Raw genomic sequence first — 13,978 nt, 5'->3', positions numbered from 1 at the left:
TTTCAATAAGCTCCTATTTCCAGGCAAACCTACTACACCTAGACTTCGACACTGCTACTCTTCTGAACTCTTTCTTTATTGACTCTATCAAAAATCTCACTAGAAATAACAATATTAATCTTTCTTCTACATATCCCATTCCCTCCTCCTCTGCCTCCACCTTCTCTCTGAAACCCCCACCAACTGCATAAATAAAATCACTTCTCTCTAAATTAAACCATGCTCTCTTTCTGCTGACAACTAACCCCCCTCAATTTCTCAAAATCGCTGCAAATGCCATAGCTTACCCTGCCTCCATACTCATCAATCCATCCATTCTTGAGAACACTGTGCCTGAAATTTAGAAGATATTTTATTTATTCCCCTTCATAAAGGTGGAAACTCTACAGATCCCTCCAACTACCACCCCATTGCTATCCTTTCTCCCCTCTCCAAAATAATGGAAAAATGTATACATAAACAAATCCTTGAACACCTTACACAGGAAAACCTCCTAACCCCCACACAACATGGCTTTCAGCCCCATCATAGCACTGCTACAGCTCTCATAACTTTCACACAGACCATTGCCAAAGCTTGTGATGATAAACTGGTATCATGCCTCTTCCTCGATTTATCCAAAGCTTTCAACACTGTCTCCCATAAGCTGCTTCTATCTAAACTTAAAAACCTTAATCTCTCACAGTCCACTATACTCTGGCTCACTTGCTACCTCTCTGATAAATTCCAGTCTGTCAGATGGCTATCAGCCTCCTCCCCCTTCCTTCCTGTTCAAACTGGCATACCCCAAGGCTCCATTCTAGGGCCCCTCCTTTTTAACATCTTTACAAATGATCTTCACACTTCTTGTCCTCACTCTTCTCTTATTCAGTATGCAGATGATTCCACTATAATATCTTGCTCCAGTAATCTCTCCCACCTTCTGGCCCTTACCCAAGACTTGCTTCTGTCTGTGGAAAAATGGCTAACCAGCAATGAACTCCTACTTAATCCTAAAAAAACAAAACTACTCCTCTTCTTGCTAAATCCCTACAACATAGTAAAAACTCCTTCTTAGTCACATCTCTCAACAATAACCAAAAATAACACTGGAACAGGTACTTAGACACCAACAACTCCAAAACCAAGCAAAATATGTACCACAGATGAAGGAAAATAGTCAGCTCAATGATAGAATTCCAACGCTGATTTAATAGTTAATTCAAACACATAAACACAATTCCACACACAGCATTTTCATCTAAGTTGCTAAGACTTCATCAGATGCAAACAGTAAATGAATGAATGAACCATCTAATTATATAATCCGTTAGCTTAATTATTCAAGTAATCCACCAATGAAAATACAGTCCATTGTCTCAATAAGACATGTCATTGATGTTCTAAAGCCAGAGAGCACACAGGGAGGGGGGAGTAGAAGCTTCCCTCTCTGGCTTTAGAAGATCAATGACGTGACTTATTGAGACAATGGACTGTATTTTCATTGGTGGATTACTTGAATAATTAAGCTAATCCATTATATAGTGAGATGGTCCATTCATTCATTTACTGTTTCCAGCTGATGACGTTTTTGCAACTTAGATGAAAACGTTGTGTGTGGAATTGCATTTATGTGCTTGAATTAACTATTAAACCAGCTTTGGAATTCTGTCATTGAGCCGACTATTTTCCTTCATCTGTGGTACTTATATCTCTCAGCAATGCTACTATCACAGTTGAAACTCACACCAAACTTCGTGGTGTTATCGATGACCAATTAAAGTTCGACATCCATATACTACAAGCCATCAAAAAATCAGACCAAAAACTAAGCCTATTAAATAGGAATAAAAAATACCTGACTAATGACACCAAATGTTCTCTGGCACAAGCTTTGCTACTGTCTACTCTCTTTTATGCTGCACCTATACTCACAAATCTACAATCCAACCTTCTGTCCAAACTTGAATCCACCTACAATAAAATTACCAAATTCGCTGCAAATCTTCCTTACCACTCCCACCACTACACTGCCCTAAAAAATCTTCTATGGCAAGAAGTGCAAAATCAACTCTTACTTTGTTAGCTCCACCTCACACACTCTATACTAGACCATCCTTCCCTCTGCCGTGCTCTGTCTACTCTAATTTCTCCCTATACTCCCAAACGTTGTCTCCGCAGTACAGTCCAACACCTCCTGGAAGTCTATAAGCCCAGGAAGCAAGTTGGTAAACTACTGTATAGTCATTCTGTTGCCAACACCTGGAATAAACTTCCCCCTGACCTAAAAGCTGTCACTAACAGTTGCAGTTTCAAAAAAATACTAAAAGATCACATGCTTAAATCATGGACATGCTCCTGCAGTAGTCCTACTTGACCCATACCTCCTCCTCTTTCTTTCTCCTATAGCTCTGTTAATCTAATTATTTCAGAGACTATTCCACTAATATTTATCTTCCTCCTGCAGACTTTCTGCTAAAAAAATAACCTGTTCTCGCTCAGTCAAATCTATATAGCTAATGTACTTCACATATTTTAACCTGTAGTTTTGTGCCAACTGTTAAATGTTGTCTTGGTGTTTACTGTTATGCAACTATTTAATTATGTTTATTTGCTGATAGTATACCATACAAGTTTCTTTTTATCCTTATTAATCTGATATGTATCTGTATAGATCTTATATGGCTGGAGCTTTTCTCCTCGGGCCTCTGCTGAAAAAGGGCTTCTTGCCCAGTCAGACTAACCTGGTTAACAAATGTTAACTAAATAAGCAATTAAATAAAAGGCAATAGCTGGAGTTAGGCACTTTGTGAAGATTCTAGAAGGTGCAGTCATACCACAAAGTAAAGCTGAGAACTTTAAGTGTGATGAAGACTGAAAACCTTAGAAGTTTTCTGCAGGTAGGGTGAATAGGGATGTGCAGGTATGCATCCATCAGATCTAAGGTGACCAGAAAAGTCTGAAGAAGGATAAGGGTAAGCAGGCTCTGGAGACAGAGAGAATCCTGAAACACTTAACTTCCAGAAAGGTGTTGAGATAAGACATATCCAAGGTGGGCTCCATGTTTCCACTTTCCTGGGGATGAGGAACAGTCTTGAGTAGAAATCTTTTCCCTGGGCCTGAGGAGGAATGGGTTCTGTCATTGCCTGGGAGTGCAGTTCCTGAACTAAGGTGGGAATGAATTCAGATGGGTTTGAAGGGAAAAGGGTCCCCTTTGTTGATGGGAGCTCTTTCCAAGCCATTCTGTAGCAGACCCATTTGTCTAAAGTAATGCATTGCCAGGCAGAGATAGGACAGGCTGAGCCTTTGGGAGACAGGAATGTGTGGACAAAGGTGTGGAGGGGTGACAGAGGACATAGTCAGTTAGAAGCAGGTTTCTCTGGAAAGGGCCTTTTCCCAGGCTTGGAATCCCACTGAGGTTTCTCATGAAATCTTTTCTTAGTAAGTTTCTTCAGCCTTTGAAGGGACTTGTGTTCCATACAAACAAAAGTACTGGGTTTTGAAGGGTAGTTTCTTTAGTTTTATTTTCTCCGAATATTTTGGGTTTCTAATACTATGACAGGAATGAACCCCATTCCTAATTCAAAGTATGATTAAAGTTCATGAAATTAGTATTGTTTCAATCTTTGATATCAGCCAGAAGTGCTCTTTGCAGCACCCGCAGTGTGCCCAGTAATGACTCCTTCTGTAGTTCGGACGGAGTTACATGTATCGGTAACATGTCTAAGTACGATTCTAGATACTTTTTTATAAGACCCATTGCTCCTGCTACTATTGGAATTATCTGGGTATCTTTCTTCCACATTGCTCTCATTTCTGCCTGCAAATCCTGATATTTTTTGAGTTTGTGTTTATCTGTACATAAGACACTGTAGTCAGTGGGTGTGGCGAGATCAATGCTACTTTTGTCTTCTTTGCATGGACCACTGAGTCTGGTTCTGTCACATCTATCTTTTAACTGTTCATAATGGGTGATCCCATGTGATGTAGACTTCATCATTTTCTGTGATGCTTTGTGGCGTATGTTTCCAGTGTTTTTCAGCTACTTCAGTATTACAATGTTGGCACAATCTTCAGTGCAACAGTCTTACCACATTATTATGCCTTTCAGTATACAGTCCTTCTGCCATTAATATGTCAAAGCCAGCAACAAGGTGTGCAACTGTTTCCAATTCTGTTTTACAAAACCTATATTTGTCTGTTTCTCCCACATGTTCAATGGACTTTGTAAACCAACATGTATGCAGTCCACTATCTTTGGCCGCCAATATTAACCTTTCATCCTTTGGTTTGAATTTGCCTCTCCTTAATCATTCCTGTGTTCGATCCTGTTCAACATGAGGTTGCTCCAGGAGTTTTCTATTCTTGCAACTGTATTTATGCATTTTCCACATTTCTTGCCTTCTCATCTAATCCTTCATCTTATAGTTTTTTTTTTTTTTTTTTTTTTTTGTGGCACATTCAGTTGCTGCCTGATTTTTATCTACTTCTGGTTGGATTTCCATTCCTGCTTGGCACTGATATGCCTCCACTAGACTAAGAACGGAAGTCATCATAAGTTTATTCTCCTCATGTTTCAAAATGTGCACTGTGCTTGGGTCTTGTGAGGTCAGCAGATATGTATGCAGTCCCATGATTGCAGATCTATACATGTAATTAATTTCAAGGAGGCCCATACCTCCTTTAGAAGAATCTGGTAGTCTACTGGCCATTTTGGGCCAATTTCTAGCTCTTTCAAATCCCCCTGTATAAAACCTGCTTTGGCAAGGTTTTTGCGCTTGTTACTACTCAGCCAAGCTCCTCATGGTCCTGCAGAGTGGTGCTAGCAGCAGAGAGGCTAAAAGAGCGACTGCTAACCTGATAAGTGTTTTTTCCTGCTACTACCTGGGCGACTGTCCGATCTAGCTAAACTGCAAATATTTCTGCTTCTTGAACTGTTTTAAACTGCTTAAAGTTGTTTTTGCACCTGCACTTTTTAAGTTTGTCCTGTTTGTTGCATTTACCTGTTGAGGCTACACACTCAAGTGTGCTAGCCTGTGTTACATATTTACTGCATTTTCCTGCTATTTGTTGAAAAAAAGAAAAACAAAAAAAAAAATTATCCTTGTTTCCCGTCTTTCCTGACCTAGAGTAGTCCAAATACAGGCTTTGCTGTATTCTGGACTTTTGGAAAGTTCCTGTGTTGTCCATTTCCTTTCTTGGATAGAGGGAGGTTTCTTTGTTCACCAGTGGCAGTGGGGAACTTAGAGCAGCCTATCTATCCCTGGAGGAGTGTTCCCAGCACAAGAATCTCGTAGTCTGTTGGCCATTTTGGGCCAATTTCCAGCTCTTTCAAATCCCCCTGTATAAAACCTGCTTTGGCGAGGTTTTTGCGCTTGTTACTACTCAGCCAAGCTCCTCGTGGTCCTGCAGAGTGGTGCTAGCAGCAGAGAGGCTAAAAGAGCGACTGCTAACCTGATAAAAGTGTTTTTTCCTGCTACTACCTTGGCGAGGCTACACACTCAAGTGCGCTAGCCTGTGTTACATATTTATTGCAATTTCCTGCTGTTTGTTGCAAAAAAGAAAAAAAAAAGTTATCTTTGTTTCCCATCTTTCCTGACCTAGAGTAGTCCAAATACAGGCTTTGCTGTATTCTGGACTTTTGGAAAGTTCCTGTGTTGCCATTTCCTTTCTTGGATAGAGGGAGGCTTCTTTGTTCACCAGTGGCAGTGGGGAGCTTGGAGCAGGCTATCTGTCCCTGGAGGAGTGTTCCCAGCACAGGAATCTGGTAGTCTGTTGGCTGTTTTGGGCCAATTTATAGCTCTTTCAAGTCCACCTGCATAAAACCCGCTGTAGCGCGGCTTTGCGTGATTTTGTGCATAGCGCTTCATCGAGCAGCGCCGTTTATTTGGGTTTGTGCCTTGGAACTGATCTAGTTCTCATAATAAACACCCTATTCCTATGCTAAAGCCTAGCACTTGCTCACTAAAGCAATTATATAAGTCAGCACTAAAAAATTTAAAGCACTACACCCTCACAAACTCCCCTTGAGTAACTTGTTCCCCATTGGCCCTTTTTTTCAATTATAAAGGAATTCCCAATACTATTCTAGCATGTCCAAAGGTCAGTTGTCAATCTCCTCTCCGGTCCAGCTGGTGAACCTGGGAATCTTGAGGCAATGTTACAACTGCCTAATGTACACAAACAACCCTCTCCTCCTCCCAACAAATTCCAACACATGTGAGAGATGCAACCATATAGCCAAACTGGAGGCTAAGCTCTCTCAACTCAGTACTGGCGTAACCAGTCAGGAGGAGAAGGAAACCACACTCACTACAATTCCAGTCTCACATAGACCTACCACGACAGCAAACCAAACACATAAACACACAAAAACATACTTGGAGGCACTAAATAAAAATCTGCCTAAGCAGCAGAGACCTCCAAAGCAGACACCCAAGCAATTGCTACCCCAAAACAAAACACATGCAACACATAGCTCACAAAGCCAGTGTGCCGAACAGTCGCAGCCCTTAAGGCTAAACAACACACCTGATACACTTGTAATAGGTGACTCTATCATCAGGCACACTGACATCCTGCTCACAAGGCTGAACAAGGAGAAGGTCATGGTGAGCTGCCTATCGGGTGCTAGGATCCGCCACATAACACAAGCACTCAGGTCACTCCAAGGCAAGTACAAATATGACTCAGTCATTGTCCATGCTGGTGTGAATGACCTGAGACGTACCTCCCTGGACTACATGAAAAGAGACATAGAGGAGCTCTCTGGGCATGTAGCCCAGGCCGGTATGACCCTGACCTTGAGTAGCATCTTACCCTCACCAAGAATGATGCCACAGTATGAAGACAAGATTATCAATTTCAACAATTGGCTTAAGTATTGGTGTCATTCAAAGGGGATCCAATGCCTGTCAGCCTGGGATGACATGCTCGACAAGCCACGATGTTTCGCTGAGTACGGCTTGCACCTGTCACCCCTGTGCTTTCAGATATTGGCAAAGGCTCTTGCTACCCCATAGTGCCTTTTTAGGCAAGGCTCAAAAGACAAATCCACCTCCATAGGTATCACAAGGGATAAGAAACTAAGAGTAATGCTACTCAACGCCAGAAGTCTAAACCTCAAGATGCACACACTCAAAACTCTCCTTAGCATGGACAACATCGATATCTGTGCAGTAACAAAATCTGGTTCAAGGTCCCGAGAGCACCCCAGCACTACCAGGTTATACCTCATACCATGCTTTTCGGCCCCAAAACTTGGACCGAACCACAAAAGGAGGGGGAGTATCAATATTTGTCAAAGATACCCACACCTCCAGGTTGGTGGCACAGCACGAAGCATCAGAGACTATCCATGTGCAACTAACAGTGGGTAAAACTGCCTTCCAGTTTATAGCCTGCTACAGACCACCCTCCCAAACCCAGGAACCCCACTCGGCCTTCCTGAGAACACTGGAAAATATGAAGGTCTCTCCAAACACCATTATATTGGGTGACTTCAACTACCCAACCATAGACTGGGAGCATTACTCTAGCTCCAACACCCTAGACAAAGGTTCCTAGAATTTATAAACTCAAATGCTATGGAACAACTTGTTACCACTCCCACAAGAGGGGAAAACATACTAGACCTGATCATCACCAACATGGGGACTCTATGCTCCAGACCAGAAGTGTATCCCTCACTGGTAAGATCAGACCATAAACTAATCTCACTGGATATTCACATCCCGACCCCACCCCATGCCCAGAAAACCAGTGAAAAACTTCTCTAAAGCAAATTTCACACTCCTCAAAACCGAGGTGGAATCCTTCAAAGCCCCCGGGCCTCTGGATAATACGGCCCAGACCACAAAATCCTTTATAAACGCATTCTATGAACACCTTCAGGAATGCATGGATCATGCAATCCCAAATAAAACCAAGACCCAATCCTCCAAAGGCAGACGTCCTGTCTGGTGGACCCCAGCCATAAACAAACTATACAATAGAAGGAGGAAGCTATTACATGACAGAGCAAAATCCCAAAAAGGGAAGGCATCTCTGATCAGTATTATCAAAAAACTACGGGCACTCATAAAATCATCTAAGGCCAGCTTCGAGAGAAAAATTGCACAGGACACTAAGGATAATCACAAGGCTTTCTTTAGATGTTCTTCATCTCACATTGCTGCAGTCCTAACACTTGGGTAGTCCGCTGTCCCAGTCGGCCCGAATACCAAAGTATAAGGCGGACGTCGGTCAAGGCGCATTAGTCTGACGTCAGGACGTCAGGGTACAAATGCGCATGACCGACGTCATTTCCTCAGTCTTTTTTGCCGCATGGTCCGATGCAGAAGCAGTATTGCGAGTGCAGGTTGGCGTTCTGAAATTTTCTGAAGTCGGAGTTTCAGACCGAATCAAAGTTGGCTAAGTACCCCGTTGGGGAATATTTTGGTTTTTCTTGCCTCAGTATTTAACCGGATGTCAGAAAAAGTGAATAACTGTATTTCTTGTGGGAAACAGATACCTCATAGGGATTACCATACCTTGTGTATACCTTGCTTAGGGCCTGAGCACGACGTTGTTGGATGTCGCTCTTGTGCTAGATTTAACAAACGCACTATAAAGAGAAGATTAGACTGTGCCAGGTTAGTTTTGGGAAGCGTTGTAATTATAAAATGCCGTCGGATGCTCCGACGCCCGCTTCGTCTAAAAAGCGCAAGGACAAAGCAGTAAAGCCTAGGTTTGAAGAACCGTCTGTCCCGGACGTCGGTTCTTTAGAGGGCTCGGTGGAGCCGGAGGTTCTGCCAGAAGTTTCCTTGGAGTCTCAGGGAGAGACTTTACTGTTACAAGAGGTGTCCTCCCAGGAGGTAGGCCAGGCTGAGGGGGCTTCTCAGGTAGCTGTTCTCCCCTCCCTTTCTAAGGTGGTTAGGCCCTCCCCTTCTGTTTCCAAGGCTTCTTCGAGAGGCAGGCAAGGTTTAGCTTCAGTGGGTGTCTCTCCTAGTTCTTCAGGGTCTCTGCCTAAGAAACATATGCTTAAAATGGCAGAAGATTTGATTACTATGATTAGAGGTTCTATGCCCCCTCCTGATAAGAGGCCTAGGGTGGAACCTGAGCTTGAGAGTTTTGAGCAGTGTTCGGAGGCTTCTGAGTCTTCAGCTGAAGACTTACAGGAGTATCCTCCTTATTCTGATTCTGATGTAGATGATTCTACTCCTTGGCTTCTCCTCCTGAGGATTTTTCTTTTCAGAGACACTTCATTGCATGAGGGAGCATTTTAAATGGGAAGGTCAAGATTTCTCTGATTCCAGGAAAAGGCTTAGGAGTTTTGTTTTACCCCAGCATAGGCCTTTGGCTATACCTCCTGTACTGGATGTGGTGGAGGATGTTTTTGCAGAGGCTTCCTGAACCCTGATTCTTTGCCTCCTGCCCCAGTTAAACCGGATAGGTATTATAGGGTGCCTGAAGCTCATAAGTATCTTTTAAGAGTCCTAGGGCAGACCCAGAAACTGTTTCTCAGGGGCCTAAAGGTGTTAAGGCTTCTGTGGTTAAAAATCCTGTTCCTCCTGATAAAGAGGCAAGGGCTTTGGATAGATGGGGAAAGAAGGTGTATACTTCTTCCACTTTAGCCATGAGGGCTTTGAATTGCCAGTTCCACATGTTAAAATACCAAAATTATCTCCTTTCACAATTGAAGTCTAAGGTGGATGCTCTGGCGGAAGGTATTGAGTGTAAAGAGTTGCAGGATTTAGTTCATGTTTCTGAACAGGTGGGTAAGCATTCTTTGCAATGTGGTTTTGATGCTGTACAGGCCTCTTCGAGGGTGGCTGCCACTGGTTCTGTTCTTCGCAGGCACGCCTGGTTGAGGGATCAGAATTTGGCTGAGCATGTCAAGACAAGGATTTTAGATGCTCCGTTACAATCTGATGTGTTGTTTGGTTCGCCTGTGGAAGCAGTTTTAAAGAAAATGGAGGACAAGGCTAAGTCTATGCAGACTGTTAAAGATTTTTTGCAGGTTCAGCCTCCGAAGTTTAGTAGAAATTGGCCTACTAAGGGGTGGACATGTCCTTCTTATGATTCCCAGTCTAGGGGTAGGTCTAGACGTGGTAGGGGCACAGCTCAAGGTTCTTTTAGGCCTAGAACAGGGAGTTCACCTGCTCAGTCTTCTGGTGAGGGCAGGGGTCAGTCCTTTCGTAAGCAGACCCAATGACCTGCCTTTTCAGCTGCCAGAGCTTTCTCGTCTGGCAGCACCTTTGGGAGGAAGGCTGGCACTTTTCAAAGAAAATTGGAATTTAATTACCCAAGACAGATGGGTATTGGATATCATTCACCACGGTTACAGGTTTTATTTCCATACCTTGCCTCCTTTCAAAGGCATGCCAGACATTCCTCCTCTACAAAGAAAAGAGGCACACAAACAAATTTCTCTGTTACTCCAAATAGGGGCCATTCAGCCGGTTCCTGTGCCAGAAAGGGGCCTAGGATTTTATTCTCGCCTGTTCCTAGTACCAAAAAAGGGGAACATGTGGAGACCAATTTTGGATTTATCTATCCTCAACACTTATCTGGACATTCCCAAGTTCAAAATGTTGACGTTACAACAGCTTTTACCTCTGCTGGGAAAAGATCACTGGATGGTAACTTTAGATCTCAAGGAGGCTTACCTTCATGTGCCTATCAGACTGAGTTGCAGGAAGTATCTGCGTTTGAGCTGGGAATTCCCATTATCAGTTCTCTGCATTGCCCTTTGGCTTATCTACTGCGCCCAGAGTATTCACAAAAGTTCTGGCTCCAGTGATAGCTTACTTCAGGCTAAAAGGAATACAAATCTATCCTTACTTGGACGACTGCCTGATTCTGGCTCAAGAAAAGGAAGACCTTTTTCAGCATTTGGATTATGTGATAGCAGTGCTAAGATGCCTGGGGTATTCTGTGAACGAAATAAAGTCCAGTCTAGTACCCTCTCAAGACATGTGCTTTCTGGGTGTGAGACTGAATACAGCAACCCAGATGGCCTTTTTAACCCCGGACAAACAAAAGAATCTTTCCCTTTACTTCCATCAACTATCTCTTCAGTCCGGGCTGACTGCAAGGACAGTCCTTCAAGCCTTAGGGTTCATGGCATCTTGTATTCTGGTGCTTCCCAATGCCAAACTGCATATGAGGAAGCTGCAATGGTATCTCAAAAATGTATGGACACAGCACTGCCAGGATTTGGACACTGTCATTCAAATAATACCTTGCATCCAAAAGGAATTTTTATGGTGGGCTCAGGAATGTCACCTAAACAAGGGACTCTCTGTGACCCGGCCAGAGGCGAGTCAGATTCTAACGACAGATGCCTCAGACATAGCTTGGGGAGCTCATCTGAATGGAAAGTGGATACAAGACAAGTGGCCTGCCAGACTACAGCATCTACATATCAACATGAAGGAGATGTTAGCAGTCCAGTTTGCATTAATGGCTTTCAAGGAGTTACTTCTTCCAGGGCAGGTGTTGATTCTAACAGACAACACAACTGTCATGTGGTACATCAACAAACAAGGGGGAACACATTCTTATCCTCTATGCAGGCAAGCAATGATTTTATGGGAGACTGCGCTCAGCTTGCAACTGAATCTTCAGGCAAGGTTTCTGCCGGGAGCACAGAACTCCTTAGCAGATGTGTTAAGCAGGCAAATCATGGATCCCCACGAGTGGAAACTGGATCTTCATGTATTTCGGAAATTGACAGTGTCATGGGGAACTCCAGACATAGATCTGTTCGCTTCTCCACTAAACCACCAGCTGCCAAAGTTTTGCACAAAAAGGTTTCATCACACAGCTTGGAAAGTGGATGCTCTTTCTTTCAGTTGGAAAAATCTTCATGTGTATGCCTTTCCACCTCTGCCTCTCCTCCCAAAGGTACTCCTAAAGGTCAGACAAGACAAGCCAAGGAGGATTTTAATAGCTCCAGATTGGCCTCGGCAACACTGGTACCCATTACTGAGGAGTCTGGTAAGGATGCCTCCATGGCCTTTACCTTTGATTCCACACCTATTGTCTCAGAGGGCCGGTCATCTACTCAATGTCAAGCTACACTCTCTTCATCTAACAGCCTGGCATATTCTGTTTTGAACCACAGCAGGTCTCAACTTCCTCAACAAGTTTTGAATGTGATTATGGAAGCCAGAAGGCCTAGTACAAGGAAAGTGTACGCAGAAAAATGGAAGAGATTTTTATTTTGGAATGCAGCAAAGGATTTGGAGGTTTCTGAGCCTACTTTGAGTGTGGCTCTTCAATATCTTACTGAGTTATTGGACAAAGGTTTGTCTTTCTCTTCCATTAAGATTCATGCTGCAGCAATTTCAGCTCACTATGATTGTGACCCACCATTGTTTTCTCATCCTTTGTTCAAGCAATTTCTTAGAGGGGCAAAGAATATAAGACCCCCACGTAGAGCTCCTACTCCTGCTTGGGACCTCAATTTTGTGTTGGAGAAACTTACTCTACAACCTTTTGAGCCTGCGGCTACTGCTGAATTGAAATACTTGTCATGGAAGACTGCTTTTTTGTTGGCCATTACTTCTGCAAGAAGGGTTTCTGAATTGCAGGCCCTTATGGCGGTTGAGCCTTTTTGATTTTCCATAAGGATAGGGTATCATTACGTACTAATCCTTCCTTTATGCCTAAGGTGATTTCTAGTGTGGCTTTAAACCAAACTATTCATTTGCCTACTTTTTATGCAGATCCCCAAAATAAGGGGGAAAAGATTTTGCACACTTTAGATGTACACAGGCAGTTGCGTTATTATTTAAGCAGGACTAAGGAGTTTAGGCAGTCTCAGCAGTTGTTTGTTTCTTTTGCTTTGAGTTCTCAGGGCAAGCCTGTGTCAAAACAAACTATTTCTAAGTGGATTGGGTTTTGCATTGCATTTTGTTATTCCCATCATGGCAAGGAGATTCCAGCTGGGATTAGGCCTCATTCCACTAGGGCTACTGCCACTTCAACAGCATTTCTAAGGGGGGTGGCAACTAAGGATATTTTGGAGGCAGCTACTTGGAGTTCAGTGCATACTTTCTCTAAGCATTACCACCTTCCTCTCTACTCTAAATCTAGGGCTGGTTTTGCCACGGCTATTTTGCAGGGCATGTTGACAGCTCCAGCTTCTTTGTGATTTGCCAGCCTCCCTTACCTCTGCTTTGGGATTCTACCCAAGTGTTAGGACTGCAGCAATGTGAGATGAAGAACATAGTACAGTTTTGTACCTACCATAAATGTAGATGTTCGAAGATCCACATTGCTGCAGTCCAATTTACCCTCCCTCCTTCCCCTCTGTGTTTAGGGGTGGTTGTGTGGGTGGGGTTGTACTTTTGTAAATTTGTATATATTGTATATATATATTTGGTACAGGAGTGTTTGGTGTTTTTTGGTTTTGGCCTTATCTTTTTAGGGTCTTCTGACATCTGGGGCAAGAAAAGACTGAGGAAATGACGTCGGTCATGCGCATTTGTACCCTGACGTCCTGACGTCAGACTAATGCGCCTTGACCGACGTCAGCCTTATACTTTGGTATTCGGGCCGACTGGGACAGCGGACTACCCAAGTGTTAGGACTGCAGCAATGTGGATCTTCGAACATCTACATTTATGGTAGGTACAAAACTGTACTTTATGTTAGGAACCTGGGTGGGAATTCCCAGATATGCACAGAATTAGTCCAAAATGACAAAAAATACACCAAACCCACAGACATTGCCAACATCCTAGCTGACAGGTTCAGCGCAAACTTCTCCCCCCCCTCCCCACCAAAAGGGCTAATATCTATCCCAGCAGAGTGCTGCCCCCCTGACATCTCAGATGCTCAGGTAAGAGCTGCCCTCTCCAAAGCAAGAAACACAGCATCAATGGGACCAGACGGTGTCCCGGCTGCGCCTACATGAACTCCAAGAAGAGCTAAACCCAAACCTAAAACTACTGTTCAATCTCAGCCTTACTACAGGATATGTACCCAAAGAGTGGCGTACAGCAACAGT

General features: G+C 43.4%; 1 protein-coding gene across 1 annotated transcript in view; it reads left to right on the top strand.

Annotated features, from left to right (window-relative positions):
• EPB41L4A (erythrocyte membrane protein band 4.1 like 4A) overlaps window positions 1-13,978 on the top strand; it is a 2,214,504-nt gene that overhangs the window by 2,113,334 nt on the left and 87,192 nt on the right. The gene's annotated exons all lie outside the window — the stretch shown is intronic.

Source organism: Protopterus annectens, chromosome 2.part2 (genome assembly GCF_019279795.1).
Source record: "Protopterus annectens isolate FY-2018-M chromosome 2.part2, PAN1.0, whole genome shotgun sequence".
NCBI lineage: Eukaryota > Metazoa > Chordata > Ceratodontiformes > Protopteridae > Protopterus > Protopterus annectens.
Note: the sequence above shows the minus strand (reverse complement) of the source record. Positions and strands in the feature narration are given on the sequence as shown.